Source organism: Triticum aestivum, chromosome 6A (genome assembly GCF_018294505.1).
Source record: "Triticum aestivum cultivar Chinese Spring chromosome 6A, IWGSC CS RefSeq v2.1, whole genome shotgun sequence".
NCBI lineage: Eukaryota > Viridiplantae > Streptophyta > Magnoliopsida > Poales > Poaceae > Triticum > Triticum aestivum.
The window spans coordinates 123,760,223-123,777,327 of NC_057809.1; positions in this window are offsets into that span (position 1 = coordinate 123,760,223).

Below are 17,105 nucleotides of genomic sequence, written 5' to 3' on the forward strand. Positions count from 1 at the left end.
ACATTGCATGGTTAGGTTGTGATATAACATGTCGGTTGGGAAGTAGTTGATGAGGTAGAACCTTTTGCCCTGTTATTATCAAACCTTTGGGAGTTACTTCTATGTATTGCTTATATTGCTATGCTATGCTCGTAGATGTGGTTTGGGCGAGTGAATCCATGACAGATGTGAGATTGTTAATTAATGGTTCAACTTAAGGTGGCAACTTAAATACACATCTGGGTGGATTACTTGTCGGGCACCTGGAGAATCCAGTGTTGTCCTAGGATATCCTGGAGTACCCGTGTGATAATCCTAAGGCCCGCCACCCAGGCTCAAAAGGAACTAAGATATTTCATGCTAGAAACTTCCGTGTGCAGCCACAAGCTATTATGGGCTCTAGCATAGTTGAGTAACTTGCATGCCCTCTTCCAGTGGTAGCCTAGCAGATGTAGAGGGATGTAGGTTGGTACGGTCTACCCGGGATTAGAGTTAATGCTTCTGAAAAACTGTGTCTCGGTCATCCGTTTCTCAAACACCATGTAGTGCGAGAAATCCAACGGAGGAGATCGAGTCTTGTGGGGAAAAGTGCGCAAACCTCTGCAAAGTGTACAATCTAATCATGGTTAGCCGCGTCCCCGGTTATGGACATCTTGAGTATCTAGTACTTGGATTATCATATGTATCTCATCACTCTAACTTAATATTGTTGGGTTGATAATTACTTCTAATTGGGATTGAGTTGGAGGAACCTTCTCAATGATGTTTCAACTACCATGATAGTTAAATAAAGTTTAATCCTTTGTTGTAGGGAAAAATTGGCTTTTCGCAAAACTATAACCATAGAGCTTTCCACCAGCCAAATATGCATGTAGTGATAGCATTATTCTGTTCTTGCTCTACTGTGTTATATTGCCAGCATATTCCATGTGCTAACCCGTTTCCGGGCTGCAACGTATTATGTTGCAGACTTTTCAGACGAGTATGGTTCGTTAGGTCGTTGCCGTGCAGCTCAGCTATGCCGTTGGAGTTGATGGACTCACTTTATCTTCCAAGCCTTCCGCTGTTATCGTATTAGATGGCCTTAAGCCATGTCTATTGCAATAAGTTCTCTTTTGAGACATTCGATGTAATAAGTGTGTGATTGCTACTCTGTTATAAATCCTTCGAGTACTATGTGTGTCAGCATTACCGATCCAGGGATGACACTTAAGCACAAAGACTTGACCGTTTGAGGTCGGGTCGCTACAGGTAGTCGTCCCATGCCCACTTTAGGGCGGCCTCGTCGGAGAAGCCGCGCTGGGCACTGGCCTCGTACTCCATGGGGAGGCCGGGCTCCACCTTCGACCTGACGAGGACGAGGCAGCCAGAGGTGGGGGAGGAATCGGTGATGCGGACGCCGGAGCTGCGGGTGCGCTGGCTGACCGGCGTGTCCTGGGGCTCCGGCTTGACGGGGCGGAGGCAGGGAGAGCTGGACGAGCGGTCGGACAAGGAGGAGGACGCTCCCGGATCCATGTGCCTCGGCATCTACGAGATCCCACGCCGGCGGGAGAAGGACGTGGTAACGGGGTACTCCAGCCTAGGCATGTTGCGGCCCTCGATGTACTCGAGGACGGCCTCCAGCGTGCAGCCGGGCATGCCCCACCATCGGCAGCGGCCTTCGGAGTTGAGCCTTCCGGAGGGCACGACGCCATTGGTGGCCTCGAGCTGCTCGGCGTGGCGGCGACGGAACTAGGGCTCCCACAGCAGGCTGTTGGGGACGTACCGCGGACCTTCCCTCGCCACCTGCGGCAAATTGGCGTGGATACGCTCGATCTCCGCATGCCGCGCCGCCCCGGTGGACGGCGGTGGCACCAGGACCCCGCCGGTGTTGATCCTACACGCCCCGGCCCCCCGCATGTCCGGCGGGACCGGGTACACAACCTCAAAGAGGAGCCAAGCTTCGTCCTCGTGAAGATGGCGGCAGCCGAAGCCGTTCGCCGCCGCGCCATCACCTGGGAAGCGCTCAGCCATGGTTGAACTGGAAACGGCGAGAAGAGAGGGAGGAACGGGGGTGTCGAGGAACGAGGGCGTCGGTGGTGGAGAGCCTATGCGTCACCGTCGCGCTGGGGGCAGCTTATATAGGCGTAGGAGCCGCGCGTACGCGTGGCCGCCGTGTGTACACGTGGCGGGCGAGGGACGTGTGTCGTCCCGTCTTCACTGCGCTGCCCGTGAGGCATCAATGGAGGAGGCTGACCGGCGCGGCAGCGCCTTTGGCATTGATTCCACCGCGGGAACCGAGGCGATGAGGACGACGAAGCGGCAAGAAGAGCCGAGTCGCTGTCGAGGAGGGCCCGTCGATTTTCACGCCAAAACATTTCGGCTAGCGCCCCCCAGCACGCCAGGTTCGGCCTGAGTCCACTGTCGTCAATTTCGGCCCGAGCCGGCAATAAAAGGGCCTTTGGGGGCGCGACTGGGCCGATTTTTCGGCGCCGGCGGCCGAAAAATCACCTGGGGGCCTTGTTGGGGGCGCGGCTGGAGATGCTCTTACCGTTGACCGTGTTCCATACTATCTCATATATACTCTTGAATAACAATATTTCATTGTTCATTAACTCTTTCTAGTTCATTCCTTCAGCCTGTCACTTTATAGCACCTCAAGATCCTATATTATAATATTAAGCCTATTGATATTGTTGTTGTTGAATAACCTTGCCATATTTGTTTTGTTGTTCTTTTGGTTCTTATTCATGGCATGGTTATTGATTTGGATTCTTTCATTAACCTACAGGCAAGTTACACCTTGATCTTTCAGGGATTGTGAGTGCGACGATCTTCATCAAACTTACAGGCAAGTTAGACCTTGATCATCCTTCATCCTATTTTTTATGCATGTAGTTACATATACCACACTACTATATTATGCATGTGTAGGAATACTATGGTAGTATGATATTGTTATTGAGATGCAATTAGTATGGCTTTATTGTAGATCGCGGTAGTGTATTCTTGCTATGCTATGTAGACGGAGATTGGTTCGTGTATGCATCGAGATTATGTGAGGACTATATATAATATACTTTGAGTAAAAACTTAATTTATAATTCACCTCTAGACGGACAGGGTTGCATCGTTGTTTCTTGTTCCTTTTCTAAGGACATGGACCATGGCTAAGTGCGCCCTAATGGTATTGCTGGGTGGTTTCAAGAACATCATGGTTTATACCCTCTAAATGTAAGTGGGTGCCGTCTAGGCTCAAAAAGATCAGATAGACTTAGTGACTAGTAGCTTCCATGTACAACCACTGGATAATATGGGCTCTGGCTTAGTTGATTAGTTGTGGAGACCTTACCCGCATGTGCCAGGAGATGTTGTTATGATAGTTGGGATGGGCCTCCTGTGGGACTAGGCGACTACTTCTGAAAGACTATGTCTCAATCTTCGGGTTTAGTCCAGTGGGTAAAGTGTACAAAGCTCTATAGAGTGTATAAACTAATCGTGATTAGCCATGTCACTGATACGTCTCCGTCGTATCTATAATTTGTGATTGTTCCATGCCAATATTATACAACTTTCATATACTTTTGATAACTTTTTATACTATTTTGGGACTAACATATTGATCCAGTGCCTAGTGCCAGTTCCTGTTTGTTGCATGTTTTTTGTTTCGCAGAAAATCCATATCAAACGGAGTCCAAACGGGATAAAAACTTACGTAGATTTTTTTGGAATATATGTGAGTTTTGGGAAGAAGAATCAATGCGAGACGATGCCCGAGGGGGCCACGAGGCAGGGGGTGCGCCCTGGGGGTGGGCGCGCCCTTGACCCTCGTGGCCACCTCGTAAGGCGGTTGGCACCATTCTTTCGGTGCAAGAAAGACAATATCCGGATACAAATCATGTTAAAATTTCAGTCCAATCGGAGTTACGGATCTCCGGGAATATAAGAAACGGTGAAAGGCTAGAATCTGGAACACAGAAACAAAGAGAGACAGAGAGACAGATCGAATCTCGGAGGGGCTCTCGCCCCTCCCACGCCATGCAAGCCAAGGAATAGAGGGGAAACCCTTCTCCCATCTAGGGAGAAGGTCAAGGAAGAAGAAGAAGAAGAAGGGGGCTTTCTCCCCTCTCTCCCGGTGGCCCGGAACGCCGCCGGGGCCATCATCGTCACTGCAATCTACACCAACACCTCCGTCATCTTCACCAACATCTTCATCACCTTCCCCTATCTATCTACAGCGGTCCACTCTCCCGCAACCCGTTGTACCCTCTACTTGAACATGGTGCTTTATGCTTCATATTATTATCCAATTATGTGTTGCCATCCTATGATGTCTGAGTAGATTTTCATTGTCCTATCGGTAATTGGTGAATTGCTATGATTGGTTTAATTTGCTTGTGGTTATGTTGTTGTCCTTTGGTGCCCATCATATGAGCGTGAACGTGGATCACACCATAGGGTTAGTTGTATGTTAGTTCCAATCATAAGTGCATAGAATTCCAAGTCAGGGATGACATGCTAGGAGTGGCCTCTCCCACATAAAACTTGCTATCGGTCTAGTAACGTAGTCAATTGCTTAGGGACAATTTCGCAACTCCTACCACCACTTTTCCACACTCGCTATACTAAACTTTATTGCTTCTTTACCTAAAACAACCCCTAGTTTTTATTTACGTGATCTTTATATTCTTGCAAACCTATCCCGTTACACCTACAAAGTACTCCTAGTTTTATACTTGTTCTAGCTAAAGTGAACGTTAAGCGTGTGTAGAGTTGTATGGGTGGTCGATAGAAATTGAGGGAATATTTGTTCTACCTTTAGCTCCTCGTTGTGTTCGACACTCTTACTTATCGAAAGAGGCTACAATTGATCCCCTATACTTGTGGGTCATCAAGACCTTTTTCTGGCGCCGTTGTCGGGGAGTTATAGCGTGGGGTGAATATTCTCGTGTGTGCTTGCTTGCTTTATCACTAAGTAGTTTTTTTTGTGCTATTGTTTTCTATCTTTAGTTATGGGTAGGAAACGCAAAATACCAAAAAAAGTGGTACCTACTGAACCAATGGTTGAAGAACCACTCAAAATCTATCAAACTCTTGAAGCTTTTTACTTGGATCATCTTCGATCCCTATGTGCTCGGGCTGAACCCCAACTAGCTTAGTTGAGGGCAAATCTTTAGATGAGCATGCTTGTTATGTGCGACACCGCTTATCTAAAAAAAAGGGAAACTTTTACTGGATCAAATTCATCGTTTGCAATGCTATGCTTGGAATTTATGTAAAATATATTATTTTACTTGTTGTTCTGAAGACCCTAAGAAACACCTTCCCTACCAATGTGAGTTTAGTGATAATGGAATCGTATCTTCGTATGCTAAGGGTATTTATAATTACTATGATGTTCAACAAACTGAAGAATTTATTGCTTTTAAGGGTGCTTATGAATTGCTTCTTTGATTGGAAAGTATGATGCTACTCTTTACAAATCTAAATTTTTTGCCATACTTAAATATTGTTATGATAATTATGCTTCTAATGCCTATGTTAAACCATATATTGAGGACTCCTCCGCTGTCCAAGAAGAGACTAATATTTTGCAGGAGTCTATGGAAGAAGGAATTGATGAAACTATGGGCTCATTGGATGAAAAAGATGACGAGGAGAGCAAAGAACAAAAGGAGGAAGAGCGGATTAGCTACCCATGCCCATCTTCTAATGAGAGTAACTCTTCAACTCATACATTGTTTAATTTCCATTCGAATTTACCAAAGGATGAATGCTATGATGATTGTTATGATCTCGTTGATTCTTTTGAAATATCCTTTTTTGATGATGCTTGTTATGCTTGTGGCCAAGATGCCAATATGAATTATGCTTATGGAGATGAACTTGCTATAGTTCCTTATGTTAAACATGAAATTGTTGGTATTGCACCCACGCATGATAGTCCTATTATCTTTTTGAATTCTCCCGACTACACTATATCGGAGAAGTTTGCCCTTATTAAGGATTAAGTTGATGTGTTGTGTTTTACTACTACACATGATGATTTTGATAGATATAATATGCATGTGCTTCCTTCTCCTACTTGCAATGATTATGATAAAGGAACTACATCTCCGCCTCTCCATGTTTCCAATATATTAAAATTGCAACAAACTGTTTGTACTATGCATTAGCCTTGACTATGTGTGCATGAATTGTTCTTTTATGACATGCCGATGCATAGGAAGAGAGTTAGATTTCATTGTTGCATTATATATGTTACTTTGTGCTCACTACTAAATCACAAATCATTGTTAATTAAAATTGGCTTTGATATACCTTGGGATCCGGGTGGATCCATTACTTGAGCACTATATGCCTAGCTTAATGGCTTTAAAGAAAGCGCTGCCAGGGAGACAACCCGGAAGTTTTAGAGAGTCATTTATTTCCGTTATGTGCTTTTATAAAGTACAAATTAATTGTATCATAAAAATAATGTGCCAAGATTTGCCTTTAGGACGTTTACATTGCTTGTTGGTTTGTGCGGTGCAAAACAGAAACTTTGGCTGTAGTGTGCGATTTTACATTTTTTACTGGAACATCATACGGTTCCGAAACTTTTTGCACTGTCTTTCTATACAAGTTGTTTATTTTTTTCCTATTTTTTCAGAATTTTTGGAGTACCATAAGTATGGTGAATGTTCAGATTACTACAGACTGTCCTGTTTAAGACATATTCTGTTTTTGATGCATTGTTTGCTTGTTTTGATGAAACTATTGATTTCTATCAGTGGATTAAGCCATGGAAAAGTTATATTACAGTAGCTACAATTCAAAAAAAATATGAATTGGTTTGCAACAGTACTTAGAGTAGTGATTTGCTTTATTATACTAACGGATCTAACCGAGCTTTCTGTTGAGTTTTGTGTGGATGAAGTGATCAAAGATCGAGGAGGTCTCGATATGAGGAGAAGGAGAGGCAAGAGATCAAGCTTGGGGATTCCCAAGGCAACCCAAGTAAATATTCAAGGAGACTCAAGCATATAAGCTTGGGGATTCCCCGGAAAGCATCCCATCTTTCTTCAACAAGTATCGGTATGTTTTCGATTTCGTTTCGTTCATGTGATATGTGCAAATATTCGAGTGTCTTTTGCATTTAGTTTTCATTTTTCTTTGATGCACCTTGCTGGTATGAAATAGTCCATGGTTTATTTATAGAATTCTCTTTGCACTTCACTTATACCTTTTGAGTATGGCTCTATAGAATGCTTCACATGCTTCACTTATATCGTTTGAAGTTTGGATTGCCTGTTTCTCTTCACATAGAAAACCGCCATTTGTAGAATGCTCTTTTGCTTCACTTATATTTGTTAGAGCATGGGCATATATTTTTAAGAAAGAATTAAAACTCTCTTGCTTCACTTATATCTATTTAGAGAGAGGACATGAATTGGTCATTCACATGGTTAGTCATAAAATTCTACATAAAACTTATAGATCACTGTATATGATATGTTTGATCCCTTGCAATAGTTTTACGATATAAATATGGTGATACTAGAGTCATGCTAGTGGGTAGTTGTGGATTGTAGAAATACTTGTGTTGAAGTTTTTGATTCCCGTAGCATGCACGTATGGTGAATCGTTATGTAACGAAGTTGGAGCATGAGGTATTTATTGATTGTCTTCCTTATGAGTGGCGGTCGGGGACAAGCGATGGTCTTTTCCTACCAATCTATCCCCCTAGGAGCATGCGCATAGTACTTTGTTTCAATGACTAATAGATTTTTGCAATAAGTATGTGAGTTCTTTATGACTAATGTTGAGTCCATGGATTATACACACTCTCACCCTTCCATCATTGCTAGCCTCTTCGGTGCCGTGCATTGCCTTTTCTCACCTCGAGAGTTGGTGCAAACTTCATCGGTGCATCCAAACCCCATGATATGATACGCTCTATCACACATAAGCCTCCTTATATCATCCTCAAAACAACCACCATACCTACCTATTATGGCATTTCCATAGCCATTACGAGATATATTGTCATGCAACTTCTATCATCATCATATACATGACTTGAGCATTTATTGTCATATTGCTTTGCATGATCGTAAGATAGCTAGCATAATGATTTCATGGCTTGTCCATTTTATGATGTCATTGCTACGCTAGATCATTGCACATCCCGATACACCACCAGAGGCATTCATATAGAGTCATATTTTGTTCTAGTATCGAGTTGTAAGTAAATAAAAGTGTGATGATCATCATTATTAGAACATTGTCCCATGTGAGGTTATCAAAATAAAAGTGGCCAAAGAAGCCCCCTCCCCAAAAAAAGAGAGAGGCCAAAGAATCCTAAAAAAGAGGAAAAAATAAAAAAATGAGAGAAAAGAGAGAAGGGACAATGTTACTATCGTTTTACCACACTTGTGCTTCAGAGTAGCACCATGTTCTTCATATAGAGAGTCTCTTGAGTTATCACTTTCATATACTAGTGGGAATTTTCATTATAGAATTTGGCTTGTATATTCCAACGATGGGCTTCCTCAAATGCCCTAGGTCTTCATGAGCAAGCAAGTTGGATGCACACCCACTTAGTTTCAGTTTGAGCTTTCATACACTTATAGCTCTTAGTGCATCCGTTGCATGGCAATCCCTACTCCTCGCATTGACATCAATTGATGGGCATATCCATAGCGCGTTGATTAGCCGCGTCGATATGAGACTTTCTCCTTTTTGTCTTCTCCACACAACCTCCACCATCATATTCTATTCCACCTATAGTGCTATGTCAATGGCTCATGATCATGTATTGCGTGATAGCTGAAAAGGTTTGAGAACGTCAAAAGTATGAAACAATTGCTTAGCTTGTCATCGGGGTTGTGAATGATTTGAAAATTTTGTGTGGTGAAGATGGAGCATATTCAGACCATATGATTTTATAGGGATAACTTTCTTTGGCCATGTTATTTTGAAAAGGCATGATTGCTTTATTAGTATGCTTGAAGTATTATTGTCGTAATGTCAAATGATAGACTATTGCTTTGAATCACTCATGTCTTAATATGCATGCCATGATTAGATTACATGATCAAGTTATGCTAGGTAGCATTCCACATCAAAAATTATTTACCTACTCGAGGACGAGAAGAAATTAAGCTTGGGGATGTTGATATGTATCCGTCGTATCCATAATTTTTTATTGTTCCATGCCAATATTATACAAGTTTCATATACTTTTGGCAACTTTTTATACTATTTTTGGGACTAACATATTGATCTAGTGCCTAGTGCCAGTTCCTGTTTGTTGCGCGTTTCTTGTTTCGCAGAAAATCCATATCAAACGGAGTCCAAACGGGATAAAAACTTAAGAAGTTTTTTTTGGAATATATGTGATTTTTGGGAAGAAGAATCAACGCGAGACGATGCCCGAGAGGGGCACAAGGCAGGGGGCGCGCCCCTGACCCTCGTGGCCACCCCGTAAGGCGGTTGGTGCCCTTCTTTCACCGCAAGAAAGCCAATATCCGGATACAAATCATGTTAAAATTTCAGCCCAATCGGAGTTACGGATCTCCAAGAATATAAGAAACGGTGAAAGGCCATAATCTGGAACGCAGAAACAGAGAGAGACAAAGAGACAGATCCAATCCCGGAGGGGCTCTCGCCCCTCCCATGCCATGGAAGACAAGGACCAGAGGGGAAACCCTTTTCCCATCTTGGGAGAAGGTCAAGGAAGAAGAAGAAGGGGGGCCCTCTCCTCCTCTCTCTCGGTGGCACCTGAACACCGCCGGGGCCATCATCGTCACCGCAATCTACACTAACACCTCCGTCATCTTCACCAACATCTTCATCACCTTCCCCCATCTATCTACAGCGGTCCACTCTCCAGCAACTCGTTGTACCCTCTACTTGAACATGGTGCTTTATGCTTCATATTATTATCCAATGATGTGTTGCGATCGTATGATGTCTGAGTAGATTTTCGTTGTCCTATCGGTAATTGGTGAATTTTTATGATTGGTATAATTTGCTGGTGCTTATGTTGCTGTCCTTTGGTGCCCATCATATGAGCGCGTGCGTGAATCACACCATATGGTTAGTTGTATGCTGATAGGACTATGTATTGGAGGGCAAGAGTGACAGAAGCTTCAACCTAGCATAGAAATTGATGCATACGGGATTGAAGGGGGACCAATATATCTTAATGCTATGGTTGGGTTTTACCTTAATGAACGTTAGTAGTTGCGGATGCTTGCTAATAGTTCCAATCATAAGTGCATAGAATTCCAAGTCAGGGATGACATGCTAGCAGTGGCCTCTCCCACATAAAAATTGCTATCGGTCTAGTAACGTAGCCAATTTCTTAGGGACAATTTCACAACTCCTACCACCACTTCTCCATAGTCGCTATACTAAACTTTATTGCTTCTTTACCTAAAATAGACCCTAGTTTTTGTTTACGTGCTCTTTATATTCTTGCAAACCTATCCCGTTACACCTACAAAGTACTCCTAGGTTTATACTTGTTCTACCTTTAGCTCCTCGTTGGGTTCGACACTCTTACTTATTGAAAGAGGCTACAATTGATCCCCTATACTTGTGGGTTATCAGTCCCTGGTTATGAACAAATTTGAGCGACTATGCCATTACAGTTGTTGGATGATCTTGACAGATGACACTTTAATGAAAATTGAGTGGGAAACTTAATAATTGGGACAGGTTGGAATTGGATTGCCCAATTCAATCATGTGTATTTAATTGTAGCAAGACAAAAATAAAATTTGACTATTATGTAGTTATCAGCAAAAAATTAGCTTTCTGCAAAACAACCACTACATTATACTCTTGAAATACCTTGCATATAGAGGTAGGTCTGTTATATCATTCCTTGTGTGACTTGCCAATACATTCAAAGTATTGACTCTTCGTGGCTACAATGTTTCATGTTGCAGATTTTATACGACGAGTGAGTGATACGATGTAGGGTTATGATGTCTATACTCGACATTTGCTTGTGGTGTTGATGGACTCAATGGAGATTTTATTTGCTTTCTGCTGCATTTTTTTGTATGCTAGCTTGTGTTATGCCGGTATGTATTATATTAAATTTTGGATCTACGATGTAATATTATGACATGTGGTTTATTCTTGATATTACATCTTGTACTATGTGTGCTAGCTATTGATCCAGGGACTAGCACAGTGAGCATACAGACATCGAATCTTATCAGGTTTGGGTCATTACATTTAGTGTCGGTTCTGTAACCGGCACTAAAAGGTGGGGGACTAAAGGTCCCCCCTTTAGTACCGGTTCAACATGAACTGCCACTAAAGGGCCACCACGTGGCACGAGCCAGCGCCAAGGGCGGGGAGACCTTTAGTACTGGTTTGTAACACCAACTGGTACTAGAAGGTTTGGGGGGTTTGGGTTCATGATTTCTTTTTTCCTTTAATTTTGTGTTTTCCATTTAATTGTTTTTCATTTCCTGGTATTTTACGTACTACATATTGTGCACATTATGCATATGTATAAATAGAATTTCTCGTAGAACCGATCATATATATATCATCGAATGTCTCGCACCGCCATTCACACACAGAAATGTATACATATACAATTTGGTATATAAAATTTCTCCTACATGGAGCCATTACTGTGGTAGCGGGTAATGGTATTCTCCTTTGGGATCTATGACCTCGTCGAGCAAAAATCCCGCTATTAGAGCCCTATTCCGCACCTCATTGAACTTTTAAGAAGGAGATCAATATGCATGTATTAGTTGTGTGATTAGATATTGATAATGATGTAAAAATTGTGAATAGTGTTTTGGCAAACGTACCCATAGCTATCTAGCAGATTTGGTCCTTTCAGACGCCATCATGCGAATGTTCTCGCAAATGTAGTATGCACATAAATCAGTCCCCGACGCCTGCTTCATGGCCTTTACGAGAATAGAATTCAATCAAATAATAATTAATCAAGCATGATAATTAATGGTATTGAAACTAGAATTAAAGAGATGGTAGCTAGCTAGTACTATACTTAATTACTTACCTTGGGTCGAAACCAATGCAGCTTTTGTTTCCATTTGCCTGGAACCATTTTGATGAACTTTTGCCAAGCCCTGCCCACCAGCAAAGAAAATGAATAAAGGAGTAATTAACTAGTTGATATCAGGAAATGACGAACTAAAGTGGCCGACATATAGTTCAATAAGGATTGAAATTACCTGTTGACTATTGATATGTCCATTTTGCATCATGCTTTTATATCAATATTTATTGCCTTATGGGCTGTTATTATGCATTATGTCACGATACTTATGCCTATTCTCTCTTATTTTACAAGGTTTACATAAAGAGGGAGAATGGCGTAGCTGGGATTTTGGGCTGGAAAAGGAGCAAATATTAGAGCCCTATTCAGCACAGCTCCAAAAGCCCTGAAACTTCACGGAAGTAATTTTCAGAATATATAAAAAATACTAAGCACAAGAAGTTCCAGAGGGGGGCCACACCCTGCCCACGAGGGTGGGGGGCGCGCCCTACACCCTGGGAGCGCCCCCTGCCTCATGGGTCCCCTGGTGGCCCTCCGATGCCCATCTTCTGCTATATGGAGTATTTCGTTGAGGAAAAAAAATCATAAGCAAGCTTTCGGGACGAGACTCCGCCGCCACGAGGCGGAACCTTGGCGGATCCAATCTAGGGCTCCGGTGGAGCTGTTCTACCGGGGACACTTCCCTCCGGGAGGGTGAAATCATCACCATCGTCATCACCAAGGCTCCTCTCATCGGGAGGGGGCCAATCTCCATCAACATCTTCACCAGCACCATCTCCTCTCAAACCCTAGTTCATCTCTTGTATCCAATTCTTGTCTCTAAGTCTGGGATTGGTACCTGTGGGTTGCTAGTAGTGTTGATTACTCCTTGTAGTTGATGCTAGCTGATTTACTTGGTGGAAGATCATATGTTCAGATCCTATATGCATATTAATACCTGACTAGTAAGCATGCACGTGCAACACATGCATTATAATTTGCAATAAAACTTCTATTTTGAATCTTATTTCTCTTTTAGGAAGTTTTATTACCGAGCCATTTAAGAAATCGGAATTCGTCAATTACAATGACATAAGAGAATAATTTATTAGAATACAAAATAAACTAAAAAATATGGCTTATACTCCAGTAAGAGACATCATCAACCATACTGATGCACAAGTAAAGTTCATCTATTAAATCATCATTTGTTGGATTGGCAGACGGTGAAAGGAGAAATAGTTGCAAGAAGAGCTTAACTTATGATTCAAAATCAGACAATCCGTGGGATCTATGTCATTTCCGTCATCTTGCATCTCATTGTTTCTTATGTTATCATCATTCAGTTCCGAGTCTAGTAAAATGGTAGCTAGTTATATAAATATTTTCAATAAATTTTTTTATCAACTTTTATAGATAGTTTTATAAAAATCTACAACTCAAAAAAATAAATATAAAAGCTTTTAAAATCATCAAATCATAAATCAGACATAGCGCACAAAATAGACTGCATCCTCTTAACAGATTTTTTTTGTTTGGACAACGCCGCACTCGTTCACTCACAGTCTCTCTGACCACTGTCTAATACTACTCCCCACCGCCCCCTCAGATTTCTCTGGTCACTTCCACACCGCCCCGTCACAATTCTCCCCCATTCCCCATCCTACCATGGCCGTCAGCTCCCTCTCTCCATCACCGGCTCTCCATGGTCAGGCCGCCACTCCCCTTCGTTCCCACTGCCGGCGCGAGGTCCGCAGCCCCTGCTCTTCCTCCTCTTCATGTTGAATCTGGTCGCGGAAGTGGCCGAGGAGGCCCTCGAGCTCGGCATGCTCGCGTGAGCAATCCAATAGTAGGCGCCGTCAGAGGCAGACGCGGAGGCACGGGACTCGCACGCCCCTGCTCTACCCTGCTCCCTCTTCGAATCTGGTCGCCGAAGTGCTCGAGGAAGCGCTAGAGCTCGGCATGCTCGCTTGCGAAGCCGGCCCCTTCTCTCCTCCTGAATCCTGATGCGAGGGAGGTCCCCCATCGCTGATGGAGGCGTACCAGAAAGTGCAGGAGTTCGACTTGTCCAGCGGCGCTGATTGGAAGACGACCGCCAATGTCCTCTTCACGGTGCCCCCAAGCACAAGGAGTTCGGGTGAGCATTAGGAAGTAAACTAATTTCTAGGGGACATGAGCCCAGACAGTTATTGTTCGAGGATAGCTGAAGCGAATAGCACATCTCGTTGCAAATTTATCACCATACACCAGTATGATTGATATATGATATGGGATGGGATAGGAATGCATTGCTTGAATATTAAAATTTATAGGTAATTCTTTTCTGTCACAGATGTTTCATTGGTAGAATCTATCAGTTGAGTTTGACATGAACCCTGTTCGTGGAGCACACAGATCATGGAAAAATTATGGTGCGTTTTGTTCAGTTTTATTTGCCTAATAACCATACCCTTCTGCTAGGAATTACCCACTAATTCTGTGAGAATCCTACTCCGCTAATTCCAAGCTCTGAGAGGATTTTCCTTTCTCATACTGAGATAGCAATAGAAGTTGATTTAAATCTTATATATGTGACTCTTATTTTGTTCACGTTCAACAAATCATGTCTGGACTGAAGCTAGGAAAGTTCCTTGTGTGTTCTAATAATAAGGTCATGGAAATACAAATGGCATATCTCGTCAGGATGAGAAGGCGAGACTAAGATCAATATCTGCTCGGGGGCCATCTTGTGTTCTGCGTGGCGCTGCCTTCGCCGCCGCCCGGCGGTGAGGGCACCGAGTTGTGTCTCATGCATCGCTACCTGACATCCACTCTAGGAACCGGGCTTGGCGGCCAATGGGGCCAGGAAGGTCCCAGATCGGAGGTCCCTACTTGCCAACTCGCAGGTAGTTTGCATGATACAGTTAGTTGAAGTTGTTCCTTAAGTAGAATGCAATTAATCACGTATGGCCATTAATACAATCAGATCGTTGGGGCATGCATAAATATACTTGAATTTTAAATTAGCGTGTCAAGAGGTTTAGTTAGTGTCGCTCCCTGCTGTAATTATAGCTGGATATGTCATTCCTGTTCTTAAAACTTAACAATCAGATGTACAGAAATTTGGTAGATAAGCTGACATTTGAAGGGGCAGTAAACATTAAACATTTCAGATGGTGATTGGGAATATCTGATATGTCCCCATTGTGTGTTTCCTGTTGTAGATAAATCTGCTTGCAAGGCTCTCGATGATATATCCATTTTCATCAATTGCTCAAGGGTGTGGTCAGTTGGAGAAGACATTACTATGATTGTTTTTTCAGGTGATGAATTGTAACCTTATATCATTTATTACTTGAAATTCAAAATCATTGGAAACAGTCCGTAATTACTTTGGAGAGAATCCTTTATTATTTTCTGTCTTGTTCATGTTCAGCATAGGATGTATATCATTAAAACCATCATGCTATATTATTGTTCATGTTCAGCATAGGATGTGCTTTATTATATGTTAGACAATTGCTGCCTATATATTATTAGTATGTAGACTGGAGATATTTTTCTAGATTGAAACTGCACAAATAAGCTATTTATGGTATAGTTACCCAAGTATAACTGTTACAGTACTAAATCTTGTCCTGAGATCAATCAACAAAAGTTCCTAATTGCTGATTTATTAGACGGACTGCTATTTCATAGAACTGAAAAGAATATGTGTCCATTGTTCTCTCAAAGTTTCTCTTTGGCCAAGATCAATTGATATGTCTAAAGTTCCAAGTGAAATATGAAATAAATGCACATGAACAAATCTAGGGGTGCAGTATTCTTATGGTATTTTTAGCTGGGGGTGTTTTTTTCATGGCTAGGTATCACCTGAAATTTGTGCACTTAAAATCCAGAATCTGCTCATTGTATTTAGAACAGAGTCTATTTGAACATTGATTTAGATAGAGGCATGAAGCGCACCATGTAACCATTATTGTCCGTGCTAATTAGGAGAACAAGAAGAAGAGATATCTAATATACTATGTATTAGTATTAAAATCTTGCCTGGTGTTTTAGAGGATGGCGAAGGAGGTGCAGGGAGCTGACGGCATATCCGCGGTGAGTGGTGATGGAGGAACAGCCGCACACTTGATGGCTTGGTGCAGGGCGGTGAGGGCGCCGACCAGGAAGGCGATGCCTGTTGCCGGGCGTCGAGGTCGTCATCCCGGAAGCCGACGATGCTTCCGTGCGGCGAGGGGATAAGCCTAGGGATCTGTTGCTTATTTTATGGGATATATGTTATGTTTTTCTTTGCATGGCCTGCGTGGTGCGTGATTGTAGGGGTTTTGGTCGAGCCCGCGTGGAGTCTATGATGCGGTGGGGCGGTGGACCATGGTCAGTCAACCTTAATTGTTGGGTGCACACCAGAGACACATGAGATAAAGGCTATCCGTTGGATTGAGATTAGTGGGTCTAATCATGGGGTTGTAATGGGTCTGTGTATATTCTGAGGGGTGCGTTTAGTAAAGTTCTTGTTGGATTGTTTAATAGTAGTGTAGATAACCCACAAGTATAGGGGATCGCAACAGTTTTCGAGGGTAGAGTATTCAACCCAAATTTATTGATTCGACACAAGGGGAGCCAAAGAATATTCTCAAGTATTAGCAGCTGAGTTGTCAATTCAACCACACCTGGAAACTTAATATCTGCAGCAAAGTGTTTAGTAGCAAAGTAATATGATACTAGTGGTAACGGTAGCAAAAGGTAATGATAGCAAAAGTAGTTTTTGGTGTTTTGTAGTGATGATAGCAATAGCAATGGAAAAGTAAATAAGCGAGGAACAATATATGGAAAGATCGTAGGCAATGGATCAGTGATGGAGAATTATGCCGGATGCGGTTCATCATGTAACAGTCATAACCTAGGGTGACACATAACTAGCTCCATTTCATTGATATAATGTAGGCATGTATTCCGAATATAGTCATACATGCTTATGGAAAAAAAAACTTGCATGACATCTTTTGTTCTACCCTCCCGTGGCAGCGGGGTCCTTACGGAAACTAAGGGATATTCAGGCCTCCTTTTAAAAGAGTACCAGAACAAAGCATTAGCACATAGTGAATACATGAACTCCTCAAACTACGGTCATCACTGTTAA